The following is a 23842-nucleotide window of genomic DNA, read 5'->3' on the forward strand; positions in this document are numbered from 1 at the left end:
CCAGGGAAATAACTAACGTCAGGACAGCTCTGTGAACATTATACACTTGCCCAATGCAGAAGCAAAACCAGTATATAGTTTCCTTCTAAAGACTACACTTCCCAGTTTCCCTTGCAGCCAGGCAAAGCAACCCTTGAAGAGGTGGACTATTAGGAGGGAATGAAATATATGTGTGGTAGTCACTCCCATCCTACAAAAAGATTGCAGACACTTTTCCCCTGTATACATTTACTCATCCGTTCACATGGGTGAGAATGTGTCCCCTGGAAATAAATTGGGTCCCGGCCTAGCTAACATGCCTTTCCTTCCTTCTCTTTGAGAAGCCTCAGAAATCTAAAACCTGTGGAAACCACAAGAGAGACCAGAGCTGGCAAGTCCTCCTGGCCTTCCCACCCCAAGCACATTACTAGTATTTGCCAAGCCGTGAGAATCCAGAAAGATGTGGCTTCCAAATTTCCTTTCTTCCCTTTTCTTTTCTCTTCCTCCTCTTTCTCCACCTCTTCTATTTCCTTCTTCCTCTTCTGCCTCCTTTACCTCGGTACTTTTACTTATTTATTTTTATTGCACATTAGCAATTTTATACTCCTTAAAGATTTTTTAAAATAGGAGTTCATGCAGCCCAGGCTAGCCTCAAACTTGCTATGAATGCTATGAATGAGGATCTAGAATGGTTTTGAGGTTCTCATCCTCTGCCCATGCCTCACTACTGCTGGGTGTGCACCACAATGCCTAGTTCTTTATTACATTTTTTAAAGAATTTTTTTAAAGATTTATTTATTATGTATACAGTGTTCTGCCTGCACACATCCCTGCAGGCTGGAAGAGGGCACCAGATCTCATTACGGATGGTTGTGAGCCACCATGTGGTTGCTGGGAATTGAACTCAGGACCTTTGGAAGAGCAGGCAGTTCTCTTAACCTTTGAGCCATCTCTCCAGCCCTAAAGTATTTTTTTATTCTATCTTTCATCCATCAATCTTTGTGTAAGAATATTTTTTATTATTGGAAACTGAAGTGTGATCCTAATTAGTCTTAATAAAAACCTGGAGTCAGATATTATCGAAGGTAGAAGCTGAAAGATCAGAGAAGCAGAGCAGCCAGCCACTAGAAATTTCTCAATGAATCCTCAGACTGAATTGAGGGGGCAAGACTGTCTCCACACACCTTATATTCCTGTCTCCACCTCCCTACTGCTGGGATTAAAGGCATGTGCCACCACTGCCTGGCCTCTATGGGTAACTAGTGGCTAGCTCCTCTGATCTCCAGGCAAGCTTTATTTGTCAGGACACAAACAAACTATCCTACAACAGGGAACTATTTTATTTCCCCTTTCCTCCACCCTTTTCCTCCTGTTTTCCTTAGTGTTTCCCCTTTTACTTCACTTCTGCAATTTCAGCAGGATTTTTCTTTACTGTTTTCTAATATCATATATTTTTTTTTAATTTCAATCATATAATCATCTAATTTTAGGTTTAAAAATCCCTAATTGTTAGAAATTTTTATTTCCACTTTTTCTGTTCCTTTATGTTTTCCTAATATCTTCCTGTTTTTTCCTTTTTGCCTCCATAACATTCTCCCTACTCTTGCCTGGTTTTCTCATTTCCCTGACTCTTTTCTTTATCTCATCTATTTACTCTTTTCATAGTGACCCTAAATAACCTTATGTTTATGTCACTTTATGCCTTAGTTTTTCATTCTGTTTTGTGGTCATTCCTGCTATGCAGAATGGATCACAGACCTTAATATATGACCAAAAACCTTTCAATTGCTAAAAGAAAGCAGAGATAAATTAAGAAGTAAGGCTAGGCAAGGGTTTTCTAAAAAAGATGGACTCCAACAGCTCAGAAAATAATCCTGAGAACTGGCAAATGAAATTAAAACAGTCCTGCATAGCAGATTAAATAAATAAATAATCAACAGAGTGAAGAGAAAGCCTTACAGATTGGGAAAAAACTGTCAACTATACATCAGACAAGAGATTAGTATCTAGAAAATATGAGAACAGCAAAGGTTAAACACAAAATAAAATGAAGTTATCTAATGAAATGGACAAGATGGGGCCAATGTGGGTATAAACTATGAAACTAGTATGGAATGCATGTGAGGGACAAAGTGGTGTTCAGACGGGCAAAGGAAAGGGTAACAGAAACTTTGTGACATGGAAGAGAAAAGGGTTATGAGGCCATGGAAGAGTACAAAGACCAGTTAGGTCAATGATGATGAAGATGGGGAAGAAAATAAACAAAAACGAATGTTTGAATAACATATATGATTACTTAAATTTCTGAAGGATAAATAAAAGTTACCAATAAATATTTGCAAAGGTGTTCAACATTTTTTACCATAGGGAAATGTAGATTAAATCTCTTTAAAGGTTCTGTCTCACACCTTCAAGACAGTAAGTGACAACCAATGTTGGCAAAAGTGTCCTTGCTCACAGAAGGTGGTGCAGTCACTACAGAAATCAGCATAGTAAATCAAAACCTGCAATGACTATTCATATTCTGCTTGTACCACTCCCGAATCTACACACAAAGGCATTTAAGTCACCATCCTCCTAGCTCTACCTTCCCAGTATTCCGCCATCACTCTTAGCCCTTTGATCAAACTACTACCTCCTCTTGTCTGGACAGCAGCCAGAAGCACTGTTTACTCTGTGCTTGCCACACTTTCAGATGCTGTCACGGCAAAGGGTCTTTCTAACTGAAGAAGAACGAGGTCAGTCTTCTGGAAGCGATTGACTAGAATGCTCCTTATTTCTCCTCGTTCAGTGGCTCATGTTATAATCTAGGCACATGCCAAAGAGCTCTTCATCACAGCATGCCAGTAACTTAGAAAAGGTGTGTATTGATCTGAAGACTCAGTACTACAGACATCCTCAAATAACAGAGTCCCTTTGGATTTCAAACCTGCTTTCATATTTATTCAGAGAGAAGTGTCAATCAAATCCACAGCCTCTTTAGTTCCTCCTCTTAATTCCTCCCCTAGCCTCCACCACATCTTTTCCATCCCAACTTCACTTGTTTTGTTTTCTATTGTTACTGTTAATTTTCTTCCATTTTCTCTCTAACCATTACTTGGCTCTTTTCCATTCTCTGAATGTTTTTACTTCTTTGGCTCTATCTTCTTCATTTACTCTCATTCTATCTGAGCTTTAATCTGAATTGTGAATTTAATCTTGAAAAATATATGCACCATTTCTAGGTATCTAATGTTTTCCAACTCTAGAATCAGGTCGTTCCGTGATACTGAGCTGTTGCATCAAAACACATTTTGGAATGTCAAAAGCAAAAATTGCTTTCACCTGTTTTATTTTCCCTCCACTTAAATAATGTTCACATGTAACCTTGTATCTTTGTTGTCTTTTCCTTTATTTTTCTTTACTAAAACTTGCTCAGTTGCTAGGCTACTTTTCCTTACCAATGGCTGTTTTGCTTAGAATTTTTATTTTCTCCTACATAAAGTAAACGAATTGTCTTGTGCTCTCCTTACACTGTACATGAAAGTTGGTTGGAGAACTGGAATCTTGCTCTTTGGTGGACCTTTCAGCCATTCAAAGGTGTGCAAACTTTTGAGAAAGGGTTCCTTTCATTTGCATGCAGTCTGTTTGGGAGAGGTAGCTGTCATTTCTTTTGAAATCATGTTAAATAACGCTGAGCTTGGTGGAACACCTATAATGCTAACACATAGAAGGCAGAGGCAGAGGAGAGCTGTGAGTGTGAGGCTGGCTTGGTCTACAAGACAAACCCTAGGCAAACCAGGGCCACATAATGAGACTGAGTTAAGGAAAAGGAGAGGAAAGAGAAAAAGAGAGATAGATGACAAGAGACACAGGGGCACACAGAGAGAGAGAGAGAGACAGAGAGAGACAGAGACGGAGGCTGAATCCAGAACTGTGTGATAGCTTCCAGCAGAATTCATGCTATTCCCATTCACCTGGACTCTACCTGTGGAAGGAACAGAAAGGCTCCATCATTCTCCTGCTACACAGTGATCCCTGGTGGGTTTTCCCCTGTCTGTGGTGAGATGGGGTGCTTAGCTGTGTCTGGGGGGCATTTTTCAGTTATTGGTATCTGCTTTACCTCAATGTCAGAACAATGCACCTGGTGTGTGTCCTCATCCTCTTTCTCTATGGAATTTGCAAGATACAAAGAGGAATTAATGGTACCATGACCTACTAGAATCAGTTTCTTCTTAAACTTTGTACTCTGAGGTCAAGCATCATTTGACTAGTAAATCTATCACTTGGTTGTGCCAGAGAAGTCATTCTTCACTGCATTGTATTCCTTTCTTTAACAACAGTGGTGGTTTGTTGTTGGTTGGTTTGGTTTTGTTTTGTTTTCTCAATGTCATGTGCAAAGCTATACATGTAACCATGCTTTGGCTAATAAATTGTAGACACAAGTATGTCTGTCATTCTCTGCCAAACTGTTAAGAGACAGCAGTTGCTTGCGCATTCTTCTTTGTTTTCCCTTCATTCTGCTCTGGGCCAAATACAAGGAGGTGATGAATAGAATTCCAGCCATCATCTTGGATGAAACCAAGATGGACATAAAGAGCAAAGGTCCAGAATAAGGCAGGAATAATGTGAGGGTTATACCCATAGGGATTCATTTGAAAGAACATAAACAGTATGTTTTTAATCTATCACTTTGGGAGAAATTTTATTACATAGAGTTACATTTAATTCTGCAGGATATTTCAGTTTTGCTAATTTCTATTGATTAGGTCAAATACTGAGTAAGAAAAGATTCCACAATGCAAACTCGTCACTTAAATCACATATTTGACATATTTAGTCACAAAAGTGACCAGTTTAAGCTAATATTTAGTGAGTTTTTTAATGAAGGGGATATATGGATAAGTAGACTTAATTTACATGTGTATACAAAGATAAAAATTTTGTTAAATTTTCAAAAGGTGCTACAAAGCTCAAGTAGTTCTGATTATGTTCTATGTCCTCTATAGCTGCAGTGCATCCTTTTCTTCATTATGTGTCTTTTCTTTTTTTTTTTTTTTCAGAAGGGAAGTGGTCTGTGGAAAGGAGCCTTGACCTTTTGTCATTGTTTTTCTATTATTATTATTATTATTATGTGTTTTAATTTTATACATCAGCCATGGGTTCCCCTGTCCGCCCCCACCCCCACCTTCCTCCCAGCCCCTTCCCTCCATTCCCATCTCCTCCAGGGCCAAGACTCCCCTGGGGACTCATTTAAACCTGGTGGATTCAGTACAGGCAGGTCCCGTCCCCTCCTTCCAGGCTGAGCATGTGTGTGTACCTGTGTAAGCCCAAGGTTCCAAACAGCCAGCTCATGCACTAAGGACAGGTCCAGGTCCCACAGCCTGGATGCCTCCCAAACAGTTCAAGCTATTCAATTGTCTCACTTACCCAGAGGGCCTGATCCAGCTGGGGGCTCTACAGCTGTTGGTTCATAATTCATGTGCTTCCATTCATCTTGGAACTCTCATCTAATAACTGATGGAAGTGGATGCAGAGATCCTAAGCCAGGCCCCAGGTGGAGCTCCAGGTGTCCAACTGTCGAGAAGGAGGAGGGACTGCAAGAGCGTGTCTTCTTTTCTTAACCCACTTGTCTGTGGTGTGTGTGTGTGTGTGTGTGTGTGTGTGTGTGTGTGTGTGTGTGTGTGTGCATGCAGGTGCACACACACACGCCACAGTGTGCACATGAAAGTCACTGGACAATGTTGGTGTCAGTTTCTGCCTTTCACCTTGTTTTGAGACATAGTATCTTTATTCCTCCATGGTTTTCTGCTGACTACACCACAGTAGCCTGCCTGTGAGCTTCCAGGGACTCACCTGGTTCTATCCCCAACCTTCCTACAGGAATGCTAAGGTGACGGATACTCATGCTACTGCATCTGGCTTTTTAATGTGGATTCTGGGGATTTGAACCTTAGGTCCCCACATTTGCTTGGCAGATACTTTCCCTGCCAGGGTATCTCCAAAACCCCCTTTCATTTAAAATGTTTTATTAGTATCTTTTTATAAACTTTGTCTATTGTAAAATTATTCAGAGTTCAAGCTCTTGTGTATTTGAATAACTTCAGTTCTTACCTTTCTGCCACTTCGATTACATTTGTCTGTTATTACTAAATTACATGACTTATATGCTTAGCTCAATAATTTTAAATTCTTTCAAAAAAACTCAACTTCAGAATTTTTATAGTATCTTTTGTTGCATGTCACATGTTCTGATTTTCCTACATTCATTTTTATGTAGTTATAATTATTTTAATTTATTGTATTTCTTGTGTCTACATGTATTTTTTAAATGTGTTCAGTCTCCAAGAGATTTCTATGTTAATAACATTCATTGTCTTCAGAAAAATAATATAACATTACAGCCATGTTTTTAAAAAACACTTCAGTGCTTGACCTGTGGCCAAGCAAATGCTTTAGACTCACTTATTACTCTGTGTTCTCCCTGTGCTTCATGGCTGTTTGTTCAGTGACTGCTGGAGAGCAGGTTGGTGGCAGGGCACTTTTGACATGCCCAGCTTATTGGAGCAGTCCCATGTTATGCTATTATCTCAATGTAGTGAGGGATAGTGCCTTACTTATAAAAGTAAACTACACATTATTTGGTTTAGCATTAAATTATCATCAGATAAATTATTATCACAAACCTGTTAATGTCATAACTCAACTTTTTGTTGTATCAACTGCTTTCTGATACATGACATAAATTTTTTGGAATCTCTTTGGTAGTACATTTGTCATTTTTTTCTGTAATTCCATTAATTACTGCCTTCTTTATTCTGAGGATTTGATGGTAATTGTGACAGTTCCTAAGTGGATTAAATATTTTGATTACTGATTTCTCTTACTATGCCCTTTTTTTCATTAGTTATTTTAGCTAACAATCACTAGCCATCCCGCTATCTTTGGCTTTCCTACCCAGGTTTACACACTTGTGTTCCTCTTTCACTTTCATGCCTCTTTTTTTTTTCTTTTTTCTTTCTAGTCTTCTTGAGAAAGCCAAGGCAAAACTGAAAAGAGGTACTTCATCTACCAAGGTCAACCAACTAATAAGAAACACAGCCAGAACTCATAATCAGGTCACTTGGTTCAAATCCCACTTATTTTTGGTAACAGCCCAAGCATGAACTCCGCACCTACTGTGTGTCAGTTGTGGTGCCAACAGCTTCAAGTGCACTATCTTTGCTCTTTCCATTAAAATGTAATTCCATCACAGGCCCTCCCACTGTACTTAGCATTAGTGTTGGAGTGAGACAGTGGTTCTGATACACCATAAACAATGAAGAGAAAAATAAAGAAATCTTTTGAAAATACCTTCCTTTCCATGCCAGATAAATTGGGGCACTGAGGAAACAGAGCAGCTTTCAAATTGGAAGAAAAATCAATGGCTTAAAATCTGGGTTACATATGCACTTCATTCCCTCTGTCTCCAGCTGTTGTTAGGCCAGCCTGTCTGAAGTTTGGCCTCTGTCAGAACAAGAGTGCGCTGCTATTATTGAAACTGCACAGGGTGGTACGGAGAGAACCCTGGTGTAAAACTCATCAGAGATTCAACTGATTTATTTAACCTACGCTCTCAGCCCTTTAGGAACCTGCTGTCTTGATAGCAGAAACACAGATGAGAACTTCTCAGAAAGCTATTTAAAGGCCACAGCTCTGGGAAATCACAAAGGCTCTTTTCTATAAAATCACTTTTTCTATTATTTTAAAAGCCTGTGTTTATATTATACCTGATTATAATTGTAAGGTGTCCAAACCTTGACGCTCTTCAGTCATCATGCAAAATCACAGAGCAAGGCCCATCTGAATAACATTATTTGACTTCTGTTTGCAGCCTTTCAAACAATAATAATGTTCTTACTGTACTTCTCTCTATAAAACAGACATCACATTTACTGATTAATGGCATAGCTGATGTTATTTCACATGCTTGCTGAGGGACAAGTTCGCAGATCCTTTGTCTCCCAGGTCCTGAGAGCCCCCCTCCCCTACCCCCTTCCTAGCTACAAGAGTTTTCCCTAGCTTCTCACTGAGCTTGCTTTGTTAGGAATCCACCTTGGTTGTGTCTGTTCATTCAATTATTCAGTGGTCTTTATTCACAGGGTGCCTTGAATGAGCTGAGCAGCAGTGCTCTCAGTCTAGGAGGAAGATGAAGAACCACAATAAGGCTAAATAATGTAAGATGCTGAGCATCATAAGTAACACCCTTTAATATAAGTCACAGGGAGGATTTCCACAGTGACTTTCTCTCTTCTGCACTAGATTTATTGTTACATACAGAGGTTCCTTCCCGATATTCAAGATCCTTTTCCAGTATCCCCATCACAGTATAAGAATACTAGTGACTGGACATCGCCATTTACTGTCCCTGTCCTGACTAGATACTCTGTTTTGCTTTTAAGGGCTCTTAACAGTAATCTCTACCTGGAAGCAACCACATCCATCTTGCCTACTTCAGGATGATCCTTAGCAACTACAGAGGGCCCGGTATAAGCTTGTGTGTTAAATAAACACCTGCCAATATGTAAGTGCAAGAATGATCATGGACCAGCTGGAACTATTGGTAACCATCCACAGCCCATTTCGTCCTTAGCTCACACATCCACACCTTCAGTGCAGTTTTCTGTTCTGTCTCACATGTTCACATGGCCCCAGACATCCAGAATGCCATAACTTACTGCAGATTCTCTAACCCACCAGCTCCTTTGAGAATTTCCCGCTCCTCATTCCCTAATATGCTCCATTCTCCTACCATTTCATTTCCAATTTCCACACTTTTACCTGATTCTGACATCTTCCTTAATGATTCAAACCTGGGAGAGCACAAAGCTTGCTATGGGAAACAGCCAGATCTTCTGGGATGAAAATAGCACATTTGTGGGTATTTGACAGTACCACCATTGTAAATAATGCGTTATTTGACATTCGGGCCTATTTAAGGAAGTGGGGGAGGTGGTATGTGGAAGAAGCTCTGACAGCCAGGGAGGTTTAATTAGCACAGAGGTCAAGGCTATGCTGTGAATTTTTCTGTAAGATAGTATGTCTAATTGTAAGGCAGTTAGGTTCTGCATATGTCAGACTGTCAGTACTTTTGGTTTTAATGAGACAGCACAGTGAATCTTCACAGATCGCTGACCATTGTTTGAAGCATTATGATGATAGCTGCATTTAAAGTTATTCAGTGTATGTTTAAATAAATTATGCAGAGGTCAAAGAACACACCTTTGGTGCTTCCTAAGCAGCCAGGACTAGTGGATCACAGCTTCAAAAATTGAAGAAAACCTTTTTAAAAATAATTGCATCCTGTCTCTCACTGTTACGGTTTTCTCTTAGGCATTTCATATATTATATAAATAAGTTTAAAAATAATAAATAAATATTGTTTGTATAAATGGCACCTCTAAAATTTCTTTATGAGCTCTATGACAAGTTATCATAAATTTTTATTTTTATGTCATCACTTAGTTTGTGTGACAAGATCTTATTCTTTAAACTAAGGTGACCATAAACTCATGTCATCTCTCCTCTGTCTCAGCCTCCCAAATGCTAGAATTTTGAATGTGAGCTACAACATCCAGTAACATATTCTACTGAACTGCATTACAAGTAAGCAATATGCACTAAAATAGAGTTGATCACGTCCTTTGAGCTAGAAAATAGAATGATAAGCTGCTGAGTTTACTTTCAAATAGATGGAAAAGCTTTCTGTTGAAACCTGATCAGATACACATCACTAGTTTCTGTGGGTTGTTTGTTTGTTTCTTGGTTTTTATGTTTTATTTTGTTTTTTAGAAAGCTGAAGTTTTGTGGAAATACTTAGTGATATTTTTGTAAAGCTTGTTTGGCATCTCTCCAATTGAACAGTGAACATATTTAAAGCAGGTAGAGATTTTTAGAGTAAAAAAAAACAAAACAGTGGACTAGATGATGGTACGTACACAACCAGCAGTATCTTCATAAATAGGGAAGTGATTAAGAAAGTAACTCACTTCCAGTTATTCAGTAGATTTCATTCTAGAATCTTTCATGTGATTTTGTCTTAACTGTATACTGCAATTTTATTATATTATTATCATTGTCCCTTTTAATTTAATTAAGTGTTCATGTGTGGATTATGCATGTGTGTGTGTGTGTGTGTGTGTGTGTGTGTGTGTGTATGTGTGCATACTTTGTGTGTGTGAGAGTGTTTGTGTGTGGTTTACATGTAGTATATGCACATATGTGTTTATGTGTTTGTGTGTATGTGTACACTGGAGCAGGGTACTAATTCCAGTATGCTGACAGTGAACTAATCTACCAACTTGAAGTAGCTGTCTCCCCTCAATATCCATAACACCAGTAAACTGTATGGACATGTTGCTGAGGCTTCATTACAGTTGGAAGCAGCCGCATAAAACCCTAACTATTGCAGCCTGTTCTTGATTCACCAGGAATTATTATCAGAACCAAATTTTGGGATTTAGTATCATGAAATAAAATATAAGGCTGAATTAACACACATCTTATTTTTTAATTAACTCACTCCATTTTCTTTCTTCAAAATGGAATGTTGCTTCCATATTAATACACCCAAATGTGGCAACGAATTTGTCTCCAAGGCAATATTCTAAAATACCTATTTTACAGTTGATAATGAAATTTAGGTAAGATCTTCAGCCCTGCTGCCTGGTTAACTTGGGTCTTTGATTCCATAGTTTTTCCTCAGAAACAGAGTCAACCATCAAACAGAGAAACACTGAGTTTCTCTGCTATCAATAAGCAGTGTTACCAGGTAGCTCTGCCAATCACTGTGGACTCAAACGCTAAAACAAATGTCTTTAAGACGGTGTTGCATTAGAAAGTCATTTTGGCAAATAGAGTATAAAAGATAGATATTTCTCGCAATAATAATCACCACAAACAGAAGAAAGGCAGAACAATGGCCACCCAATGCTTCCTCTGATATTGCTTTCTCTGAAATGTCTCATCTGGTTTTAGCTTCTCGGTCCTCTTTGTAGAAACAATTGTGCAAGAGGTGATGTCTGTTTAAAATAAGAGGGAAACATGGAAGCAAAACTACCTTACACACAAAAGACATCATGTGGAGGGGGCAATGTGCTCTCCTCTTTCAAGATTATTAGAGGCACAAAAACTCTCTCCAAGTGTTTCATACATGTTTTGTAGTTTAATAGTACATTAATGCTCAGTCACTTCATCTTTAAAACAGCTGATTTGAAGTTAATTAAAATTATTCTTCTGCCTGAGACTTTAGAAGACCCTATTAATGATCTTGGCAAATTAATCCCCTGTTTTCCTATGGTGGAGCTCACTGATGATGAGGGAAAGAAGGAAGGAAAGACTGCAGGAAAGATTAGAGGGGTAGTAACAAGATGCTGGAGGTTAGGTCAACAAAAGAAGTTTTAAGAACAAAATTATCATTTGGGAATTTGTAAAGTATTGATTAAAAAGTAGAGCAGCCATTTCTACACCCACTATATATATATATTGGTTTTTCAAGACAGGGTTTCTCTGTGTAGCTTTGCGCCTTTCCTGGAACTCGCTCTGTAGACCAGGCTGGCCTGGAACTCACAGAGATCCGCCTGCCTATGCCTCCCAAGTGCTGGGATTAAAGGCGTGTGCCACCATCACCCGGCTACACCCATTATATTTTATGTAGTGTCTGCCAGTGCTGGGAGTGCTCTCAAGCATAGATAAAACTCCTCACAACCTTAACTAAATGATATTGCACTGGGAAGACCCTGTTGGTCTTGGAAACACACGTGTGGGGATTAAAAACATGAACATTGGATCTCTCTCCTCACAGTAAAAGTGTGTGTGTGTGTGTGTGTGTGTGTGTGTGTGTGTGTGTGTGTGGTGTGTGTGTGTGTGTGTGTGTGTGTGTGTGTGTGTGTGTGTGTGTGTGTGGTGTGTGGTGTGTGTGTGCATATGTAATTTTTGTTAGTTTGTTTGTCTTTGTTTTGTATTTCAAGTGTGTGAGCATGAGTATGTGGTGTGTACTTCTATGTATGTATGCATGAGTGTTTTTCTTTGATTACTTTCCATTTTATACAATGTCTCTTATTGATGCTGATCCCTCCCAATTAGCCAACTTGCCCCAGGTATTAACTATCCCGTATCTCAACCTCCTGAGCACTGGAGTTCCTCCTTGGCCCCACAAAATGTGTTTTAAAATACACACATGTGTATTTGTGAGTATATAGAGAAAAAGACACAGATATATCTGTTATTTCACAGAAGTCTAGATTTGGAAGAAGAAAAACATGCATTAATTTACCCAGAAATAATTTAAATACATTTCTATGCACTGACTTTAAAGTAAAAGATTTCAAAGACAGGATCTACTGTGGGAGGGGATGGTGATGACGTAACTCTTTCAAGTCCCTCATGTGAACTGGTGAACTCAATTGAGTTAGATGTTTTAAAGTGTCAGTGGAAATGATGAGGTAAGTGTCTCCTGTTGGTTTGCACATTAGAGTCAAGCATCGTGAGGACATGGGTTAACAGATTTTTTAAATGAGTTGAAATTTAAGTATCTTAAGAGAACAGTGTGACCCAGTCTTGCAGTTTGTGCCAGAGTTCAAATGTTTGAACGGCATGAAGTCTCCAAAGGATGTTAAGAAACTGGAACGGTAGATGAGAAACTAGATATCTGTTCCTTGGAAGATAGATAAAACAGTAATTCATCTCTATTCTAATACTTTTCACACTAAAATGTAGCTATGTGAATGGCAGATTAGCTTTGATAAGTAATTATAACACATTCAGAAGAGTATGGAGACAAAGACCAAGCTTAGATGATTTTAGGCTGTAATGGTATTAATTAATAGAGATCATTATTTGAGATATGAATCTGAAACTTTGGAAGTCCATATTTAAACTGAAAGATAAAGGTAAATTATTAGGTATGCTAAAAGGCTTTAGATGTACTTTTTAAAAGGTATCATTTGAGAAAATTATCTCTATATGTTTTTGATTACTAAGAAGAAGAGCCATATAATGAGCCCCTTGCCTTATTATTCTTCATTCTATATAAAGAAGAAATAAAATTGAGACATAAACTTTTTCAATTTATTTTTTAAGTTAAGCAGAGTGTTCTTGAGGGAAAGTGTGTGTGTGTGTGTGTGTGTGTGTGTGTGTGTGTGTGTGTGTAATATATACTTGGATAGGCACATGAGTTCACCCATGTTTGCAAATGTGGAGGCTAGATGTCAACACCATGTGTCTCTTCTCCATCTGTCTGTAACCCCAAAGTTGGGTTTACAGATGCATATTGTTGTTCACAGATTTTTTTGTGGACTCTGGGCACCTGAACTTGGGTCCTCATGCTTACATAGTAAGCACCTTATCTGCTGAGCCATCTCCTCAGTCCCTCAGAGAAATACCTTTAAAACAATACATTAGTCTAAGAATTATGCATAAAACTTAAAATTAAGAACGTGCTTCTTTAGCTGGGCAGTGGTGGCACACGCCTTTAATCCCAGCACTTGGGAGGCTGAGCCAGGCAGATGGATCTCTGGGAGTTCGAGGCCAGTCTGGTCTACAGAGTGAGACCCAGGGCAGGCACCAAGACTGCAGAGAAACACTGTCTCGGGAAAAAAAAAAAAAAGAAACAAAAAACAAACGAAAAAAGAACAAACACACTTCTTTGCAAAAGAATATGTGACAACAACAAAATATTGATTGACCTAGAAAGAAGTGTAGGTTTTTTGACATTCTTTTGAAAACCACAAAAATTTACATAATTCAGTAATTTATATTTCTAGTATATTTGCCTAATGAATACGTTTTCTCAGTCTGACTTTGTTGCCCCTTTTCTTTTTTTATTTTATAATTAATTTAATTTTACATATCAGCCACAGATTCCCCTGTCCTCCCTCCTCCCACCCACCTCCAGACTCCCCACCCCCACCCCCGCCCGGCGCCACCCATCCCCCCATCCCCACCTCCTCCAAGGCAAGATCTCCCCTGGGGATTCAGATCAGCCTGGTCAATTCTGTTTAGGCAGGTCCAGTACCCTCCTCCCTACACCAAGGCTGAGGAAAAGGTCTCAGCAGGGGCCCTAGGTTCCAAAAAGCCAGCTCATACACTAAGGACAGGTCCCAGTCCCACTGCCTGGGGGCTTCCTAAATAGTTCAAGCTAATCAACTGTCTCATTTATGCAGAGGGCCTGATCCAGTTCCATGGGGGCTCCTCAGCTATTGATTCATAGTTCATGTGTTTCCACTAGTTTGGCTATTTGTCCCTGTGCTTTTTCTAATCATGGTCTCAATATCTCTTGCTCACATAATCCCTCCTCTCTCTTGCTGACTGGACTCCTGGAGCTCCACCTGCGGATTGGCCTTGGATCTCTGCATCTGCTTCCATCAGTCACTAGATGAGAGTTGTATCATGACAGTTAGGGTATTTGGCCATCTGATCACCAGAGTAGGTCAGCACAGGCACTCTCTCAACCATTGCCAGTAGTCTATCATGGAGCTATCTTTGTGGATTTCTGGGGACCTCTCTAGCACTCTGCTTCTTCCTGTTCCCATGGTGTCTTCATTTATCATGGCATCTCTTTCCTTATTCTTCTACTCTGTTCCTGATCCAGCTGGGACCTCCCGTTCCCCTAAGCTCTCTTTCCACCAACTCTTGCCCTCCATTACTGCCCCCCTCACATCCAGGTTGCTCATGTAGATCTCATCCATTTCTCTGTTGTTGGGCAACCCTTGTGTCTTTCTTAGGGTCCTATTTACTAGGTATCCTCCCTGGAGTTGTGAGTTGCAGTGTGGTTATCCTTTGCTTTATATCTAGTATTCACTTAGGAGTAAGTACATACCATGTTTGTCTTTCTGAGTCTGAGTCACCTCTCTCAGGATGACTTTTTCTAGTTCCATTCATTTGCCTACAAACCTCATGATGCCATTGTTTTTCTCCGTTGTGTATATGTACCACATTTTATTTATCCGTTCTTCAGTTGAAGGGAATCTAGGTTGTTTCCAGGTTCTGGCTATTACAAATAATGCTGCTATGAACATAGTTGAGCATGTGCCCTTGTGGTATGATTGAGTATTCCTCATGTATATGCCCAAAAGTGGTATAGCTAGGTCTTGAGGGAGATTGATTCCCAATTTTCTTATATTTTTGGTTGTGAGCCTCGCCTTTAATGGCTGAGCCATCTCTCCAGCCCAGAGCACCAGATCTCATTTCAAGTAGTTATCAGCCACTTCATTTCAAGTGGTTATTAGCCACCATGTGGTTACTGGGAATTGAACTCAGGACCTTTGGAAGAGCAGCCAGTGCTCTTAACTGCTGAGCCATCTCTCCAGACCTCCCAATTTTCTAAGAAAGAGCCATATTGATTCTAAAGTGGTTGTACAGGTTTGCATTCCCACCAACAGTGTAGGAGTATTCCCCTTGCTTCACATCCTCTCCAGCATAGGTTGTCTTCAGTGTTTTTGATCTTAGCCATTATCTTCATTTGCATTTCCCTGATGATTAAGGATGTGGAGCAATTCCTTAAATGTTTTTCCAGCCATTTGAGCTTCCTCTGTTGAGAATTCTCTGTTTACCTCTGTAGCCCATTTTTTAATTGGACTATTGGGTATTTTGATGTCTAATTTCTTGTGTTCTTTATATATTCTGGATATCAGCCCTGTTAGATGTGGGGTTGGTGAAGATCTTTTTCCATTCTGTAGGCTGTCGCTTTGTCTTGTTGACCATATCCTTTGCCCTGCAAAAGCTTCTCAGTTTCAAGAGGTCCCATTTATTAATCATTTCTCTCAGTGTCTGTGCTACTGGTGTTATATTTAGGAAGTGATCTCTGGTACAAATGCATTCAAGACTACTTCCTCCTTTCTCGTCTATCAGGCTCAGAGTAACAGGATTTATGTTGAGGTCTTTGATCCACTTGGACTTAAGTTTTGTGAATGGTGACAGATATGGATCTATTTGCAGTCTTCTACATGTTGACATCCAGTTATGCCAGCACCATTTGTTGAAGATGCTTTCTTTTTTCCATTGTACAGTTTTGGCTTCTTTGTCGAAAATTACATGTTCATAGGTATGCGGATTAATGTCAGGGTCTTCAGTTAATTCCATTGGTCCACATGTCAGTTTTTATGCCAGTACCAAGATGTTTTTATTACTATAGCTCTATAGTAGAGCTTGAAGTCAGGGATTGTGATACCTCTAGAGGTTGTTTTATTGTACAAGATTCTTTTGGCTATCCTGAGTTTTTTTGATTTTCCATATGAAGTTGAGTATTGTTCTTTCTAGGTCTATGAAGAATTGTGTTGGGATTTTGATGGGGATTTCATTGAATCTGTAGATTGCTTTTGGTAAGATTGCCATTTTTACTATGTTAATCCTACCTATCCATGAGCATGGGAGTCTTTCCATTTTCTGACATCTTCACTTTCTTTTTTTAGGGACTTAAAGTTCTTGTCATACAGGTCCTTCACTTGCTTAGTTAGAGTTACCCCAAGGTATTTTATATCATTTGTGGCTATTGTAAAGGGTGATGTATCTCTGATTTCTTTCTCAGCCAATTTGTCATTTGTATATAGGAGGGATACTGATTTTTTTTTAGTTAATCTTGTATCCTGCTACATTACTGAAGGTGTTTATAAGCTGTATGAGTTCCTTGGTTGAATTTTGGGGGTCACTTATGTATACTATGTCATCTGCAAATAGTGAAAGCTTGACTTCTTCCTTTCTAATTTGTATCCCCTTGATCTCCTTATGTTGTCTTATTGCTTTGGCTAGAACTTCAACTACTAAATTGAATAAGTATGGGGAGAACAGAGAGCCTTGTTTTGTTCCTGATTTTAGTGGAATTGCTTTGAGTTTCTCTCCATTTACTTTGATGTTTGCTGTTGGCTTACTGTAAATTGCCTTTATTATGTTTAGGTATGTTCCCTGTATTCCTGATCTCTCTAGAACCTTTAACATGAAGGGGTGTTGGTTTTTTCAAATACCTTTACAGCATCTAGTAAGATGATCATTTTTTTTTCTTTCAATTTGTTTATATGGTGTATTACATTGATAGACTTTCATATGTTGAACCACCCTTGCATCCTTGAGATGAGGCCTACTTGATCATGGTTGATAATTGTTTTGATGTATTCTTGGAGTCTGCCAGTATTTTATTGAGTATTTTTGCATCAATGTTCATGAGGGAGATTGGTCTGTAATTCTCTTTCTTTGTTGCATCTTTGTTTGGCTTGGGAATCAGTGTAATTGTACCCTCATAGAAGGAGTTTGGTAACGTTCCTTCTGTTTCTATTGTGTGGAATAATTTAAAGAGTACTGGTATTTTCTCTTCTTTGAAGATCTGGTATAATTCTGCATTGAAACCATCTGGTCCTGGTTGTTGCCCCTTTGCTAAGTTTGTCTCTTAATATCTTTCACTAAAGGAAAACCCAGACTGAGGCTCTTACATATCATAAAAGTCTCTCTCTTAACTTAAATATCATACAAAAGAATTAACAAAAAGAAATCTCTTCACATGAAAATCAATTTTCCTCATTTGTATGATTTTTTTATATGTCAAACACATGAGCTACTTTTTTTTTTTAACTGCTGTAACAAAATGCCTGAAAAATGCAACTTAAGGAAAGAAGGATTCACTTTGACTTCCAGTCCAGCAGACACATTCCAATGTGTCAGAGAAGGTATAGCCCAGCACTGGGAGCTGGAAGTAGCTGGTTACATTATATCCAAAGGAAAAAAAAAAAGAAACAAAAACAAACAAACAAATAAAAAACAGAGAGAGATGAATGCTGCTTCTCAGCAAGCTTTTTCCTTTATAGGAAATCCAAGACTCTTGCTCTCTAGTTCATAAAGAAGTGCCACCTACATTTAAGATAGGTTGTTCCCACTTTAGCTAAACTAATCTAGATGATACCCCATACACATGCCAGAGAATAATTAACATGGTGATTCTAGACTGCGTCACCAGACAATATCTCAACTTGGTTTTAAGGTAATCCCTTTTCTTTTTGCTGTAGGTTTACTCTTGAAACTAGAAGAAACTTTGATTTCATCCTTCACAATGTTTATAAATCAATGAAGTCTTAAATGTTTTCACTTGGACTGAGAAAGCAAGAGCTCTGCCCTACTCAGCAAACAAAACATCCTTTCTTTGGCCATGATTCTGTTGACTATGAGGAAGGCTTTCCTGGAAGAGGAGAGAATCAAAACATGATCTGAGTGGTGATGAAACATTCATGAAGTTGAGCTGTTTGTGGTGCAGAGTAGGAAACAGACACATGGAAAAATAAAGGAAAAATGTGCTGTCAATTGCTGTGGATATCACTCTGTATAAATAAAGTGCTGATTGACCAGTAGCCAGGCAGGAAGGATAGGGTAGGCAGGACAAGGAAGAAGAGGATGCTGGGAACAGGATGGCTAGGGACAGAAACTGTCAGCTGCCGCCATGAGAAGCAACATGTAAAGACACTGGTAAGGCACAAGCCATGTGGCAAAATATAGACTAACAGAAATGGGTTAATTTAAGATAGAAGAAGTAGATAATAAGAAGCCTGCCACAGGCCATACAGTTTGTAAGCAATATAAGTTTCTGTGTGTTTACTTGTTTGGGTCTGAGCGACTGTGGGACTGGCAGGTAAGAGAGATTTGTCCTGACTGGGCCAGGCAGGAAAACTCTAACTACAAAGCCCCACGTTGGGTGCCAGATATTGATGAAATTATTAAGGCCACTCCATGTAGTTAAAAGGGAGGTTTATTTTGTGGGGTAACTTACAAATGAAGGGGTAGGTTGCAGGGTCTGGCAAAGGTATAGCACAGTACGGCGGTGTTCTCTGGAGAACTCTGCTCGGTCTACCTCCAGCATCCAGGGTCCTGGACCCAAGAAAGAGCCCTCCTCTTGATCCTACGTCTTCTGCTTCCTCCTCTGGCCTGCCTTGTGGGAGTGACCATTACCAAAGCCTCAATGGGGGTTGGAACTTCCAGGCTAATGCTGGGATGGCTATCCACTACAGTCAATATCATGCTAGAAATGGAAATGGAAATGTGGAATCCAAACTTTGAAAATATTTTATTAGAGGAAATTTGTGCTTAAATATTTAAATGCTCTTTATAAGGAAGTACTTGTTAAATAATGTGTTACAGAGTATTCTATGCTCTTATCCACCATTCATTGTATTCTTGTTGCAGGAAGTAGATTTGAAATAAACTAACATATGTAAAATGACAATCATGTTATCTAATCCCGAAAAAAAGCAAATTAGACTGCAGGTACATAGGTGTGTGTGTGTGTGTGTGTGTGTGTGTGTGTGTGTGTGTGTGTGTATCTAAAGAAATCTACTAAAGAATCAGCTCACAGAATTTTGGAGGATAGCCAATCTAAAAGTTGTAGAATGAATGTTTGAATTCAAATCTAAAGGCTGGCCTGCTGCTATAGAAACTGGAAGAGCTCATAGGGTAGTTTGGCCATTGTCCAAGCATCTCTCTTACAGCTATGTTTGCATGTGATTTGTGCAGTATAGATTTGGTCTTGATGTTGGAAGCTAAAGGGGGTAACCTGTAAGTGGTAGGCTTAGGGTGTGTTGGTTAGCTCATGATGCAATGCTGTAGGGAGTCATTGTTTTGATCATTAAAGCCTAATTAGCAAGAATAAGAATAAGTGACTATACAAAAAACAGCTCCTAGGTCAGGCAGAGTTAAAGGTACCAGGTGTGAGTTCTATTTCATTTAATACAATCAGAAAGTAGTTGATTATTCCCCAAATAGTCATCCACTGCTATACACCATTTCTTATTGTAACTTGCAGGGTTCATAGCTGTATAAGACAGCTACTTTCCCTCAGGGTAGTATGAATAGCAAATTCCAGCATTGTGAGAGTTAGCCAATAGGGATGATGCTTTTCCAGATCAGTACCAGTTTCTGTTCTCCATGTTTTGTTCCTCAAGTATATGGTCTCTTCCAGAAATAGGGTGCTACCAGTGAGTTCTGAAGGGTAAATAAGGCAATAGAACCAGTGAGTTCTGAAAGGTAAATAAGAGTTAATAAGGCAACCTTGTATAATTTGGGAAGAAGTACATGAAACTCCACTAGCCAACAATCAAAGAAGTTACCCAGACCTGGCACTGAGCTTTTTACTTGCTAACTTGTGGTATCCAGGATAGGCATTATCCCACATTATCCCATCAATATACACAAACCTTACCAAAATCCCAATGCAAGTCTTCACATAAAAAGAAAAAAAATCTCAAAATTCAGATGGAAACACAAAAGAGACAGACTAGCCAAAGCAATCTGGAACAATAGAAGCACTGCTTGTGAATATAACTATCCCTGACCTCAAGTAATACTACAGATCTAGAGTAATGAAACAGCCCAGTACTAGCATGAAAACAGATACATTGATTAATAGAGTAAAACTGAGGAACCAGATATAAGCTCACATTCTTACAGCCACCTGAATTTTTTTTTAACCAAGAGGCCAAAAATACACATTTAAGTAAAAAAGAACAAAACTAAAAAAAATAGCATTTTGCTATATCATACTGGTCAAACTGGATAGCACATAAAAGGTGAAAATTCTTATATCTATCTCATCCTGCATATATATAAACTGCAAATGGATCAAACACTTCAGCATAAAACTGGATACCCTGAACCTGATACAGGAGATAGTATGAAATATGCTTAACTCATTGGCATAGGCAAGAACCTTTCGAAAAACACTCTTATAAATAAGCATAGGCATTAAAACCAACAATTGACAAATGGAAGCTTGTGGAACTAAAAAGCTTCTGTGTAGCAAAACACAGAGTATTTTAATGAAGAGACAGACTATTAAGCAGTGGAAATGCCAGATATAAATTTGACAAGGAGTTACTAAATAACGAAAGATGTAGAAAGACTCAAAAAACTAAACATCAAGAAAACAAAAAACTCAATTTAAAAAAAAATGGGGCATGGAATGAAATAGAATTCACAGATTATTTTTCATATATATGTGTGTGTGTGTGTGTGTGTGTGTGTGTGTGTGTGTGTGTGTGTGTGTGTGTGTGTGTGTGTGTGTTTAAACTGTTCAGCATTCTCTGCCTCTAGGAAATGCACATTAAAATGACTTTGAGATTTCATCTTGCCCCAGTCAGAACGGATAAGATTAAAATAACAAAAATTGTTTTTGTTGTAAGAAGAGGAAACTGTCCAGTGCTAGCTTCTGCTATAGATGCAGGAGTTGGATGAGGAAAGTTGAGCATTCCAGCACAAAATGGCACCTCTAATGACTGCTGCTTCGTACCCATTGACCTGCATCCCTCATTCTCCCTAGCAGCTTGTTCCTTATTCTGTCCTTGTACATTTTATCTCTTTATAGATTAGACAGATGAGGAAATGTGGTGCCTTTTCTTTCTGTATTTCACTCATTTCATCCAGCACACTGTTTTCAGATCTATCCATGTTGTGACAAATGGCAGTATCTAGCAACAGATGAATGAGTTTTGGTGGCGTTGGGATAGGTGCAGCTATTGTGGAAATCAATATGGAGATGATTCCCACTGTTGAAAACAGATTGTCATATAACCTAGTGTACCCCTCTCCTAGATAAACCCAATGGGGAGAAATCACCACCTTTTCGCATGTACAGTGCAGCATTGTATAGGAGCTATGATCATGGATATGGGTGAGTGGATAAATAAATGTTTGTATTTACCATTAAATTTTTCTTGACTTTTCACTGTTATCTTTTAGGGCTTCACTGTCAATCACAGCAACAGTCACACAATCTTGTTTTCTTATTTTCCTACTACTTTGAAAGATCATAATGACAATCACATTGGTCAGTGTGACTCTTGAATTGGAAGACTGCAGCAATTAACTCCAATGGAAATCTTAATGGGACTTGCTCTGCTACCATGCACTGATATAACATAAATCTTAAAGGGTCTTATTAATGAAAAACAAACCCAGAGCCAGGTACTGGAGTGAATACAGTGAGATCAGAGAAACAGAACAAGCCAGCCAACCTCACCTCACCAATTCCTCAGCTGATCTTGTTTCCTCAAACTGGAAGCCTCTGTGTCCTCATCTAAATGGATATCTGTAGCTGGAGAAGTCTGGAAGATAGAAGGCTGAGGAGAGGAGAAGCCAGCCTGCCGTCCAGGGAACAACATGTAGAGGCAGCAGGTAAAGCCACAGAACACATGGTGACATATAGGTTAACAGAAATGGGTTGAGTTTAAGTGTAAGAGCTAGACAGTGGTAGACCTGAGCTAATGGCTGAGCAGTTTAATTAATATGAGCTTCTGAGTGATTATTTTATAAGCAGTTGTGGGGGCCATAAGGCTGGGCAGGACTGGAGAAAACTTCAGCTACAGATCTCAGCTGAACTGCTGCTAACAGCCTAAAAGCTTAACAGGACTCTAGTTCCTGGTCCTCATGCCTTTATTCCTTTCTGCTTCCTGCCACCACTTCCTGGGATTAAAGGTGAGTGTCACCATTCCTGGCTGTTTCCAGTGTGGCTTTGAACTCACAGAGATCTGGATGGATCTCTGCCTCCAGAATGCTAAGATTAAAGGTATGTTTGCCACCATTTTCTGGCCTCTATGTCTCTCTAGTGGCTTTTCTGTTCTCTGACCCCCATTTAAGTTTATTGGGGTGTACAATGTATCAACAACACACTAAGAGCTGCCTATGCCTACCTTCCCCCAGTGATAGAGTTTTCATTGTAGATGGGCGATGAATGCTTCAACCTAGTGCTCAGGATCCTATCAGGGAAATCTCTGGAATTAATATCTACAGAAAGGGAGATACAGAAGGAAAACAAAGCAGAGATTCTAAACTAAAACACAGATAGTCCAGCCCCAATAAACTGCAGGCAGTTCTGATGATTGGAGCTTCAGAGTTATTCGATAATGGATCAAAATATCGTGGCTTTGAAACCACTTATTAAGTCAATCAATGCATGTGGAACATGTTGAAGGGGCATTGCCCTGGATGGTGAGTCTCTGCAGCTGAGGCCACCTGTGGAAGAGCTGGAAACTGAAGGCCCCCAGATAACAACCACCTGTGAAAAAGAAGTCTTTCCTTCACGGACAACAACCCAATGACATGTCACTCTATCTCGACTCTAGATCTCAATTTCCCAAATCTAGGATCCTCAGCATCCTTTAGTCTCTACACTTCACCATGTATGTCTTTCTGAGATGACTGACTTCACCTTTCAGGATTGCATCCCTCCATAACTGCCTCAAATATTCAGGAATAATGGATACATCACTTATGTAAATCACTTTCTGAAAGGCTTTTTAAATAAAGCCAGTGACTTTCAATGGACAAAGGAAGTCATCATTTCTCCTTTTCCACTCCAGCCTGCAATTTCTTTGAATGTTGGCATAGCACTATATTATACGGAAACAGCATGAATTCCCCCCTCATGTGCAGCTCCTGTCCTTTGTACCTGTATAGTTCATCACCACAATTAATGCAAAATTATTAATATAAAAATAGAAGCCAATCAGGACATTTTAAACTAAAATTCCATAATTTAAAGTTGTCCTGGGAAACTAAAGATGTCTACAGAAATAGAGTTTACTTCAAAGGGGAGGCTTAGGAATAATTGAAGAAATGGATGCATTCTCTCTGAAGTCTTATTTTTTCCCTAAATGACCCATATATATTATATGAGCTAGAGGATAAAAAATTTATAAATAACACGACTGTAATTTCAGGAAAGAGATTTCGTATTTTCTCAACATGCTCTTTGATCTACCTAAATATTGACTAAAATGAAAGTCATGCCTTCATGTGAAAAAAAAATGGATTCATTGCTGTTTGGATAATTTAAGCTCCTTATTTAAGATATAATGTTGCACCACCTGATTAACATGTG

This window comes from Onychomys torridus, chromosome 19 (assembly GCF_903995425.1).
Source record: "Onychomys torridus chromosome 19, mOncTor1.1, whole genome shotgun sequence".
In the NCBI taxonomy this organism is placed as follows: Eukaryota; Metazoa; Chordata; class Mammalia; order Rodentia; family Cricetidae; genus Onychomys; species Onychomys torridus.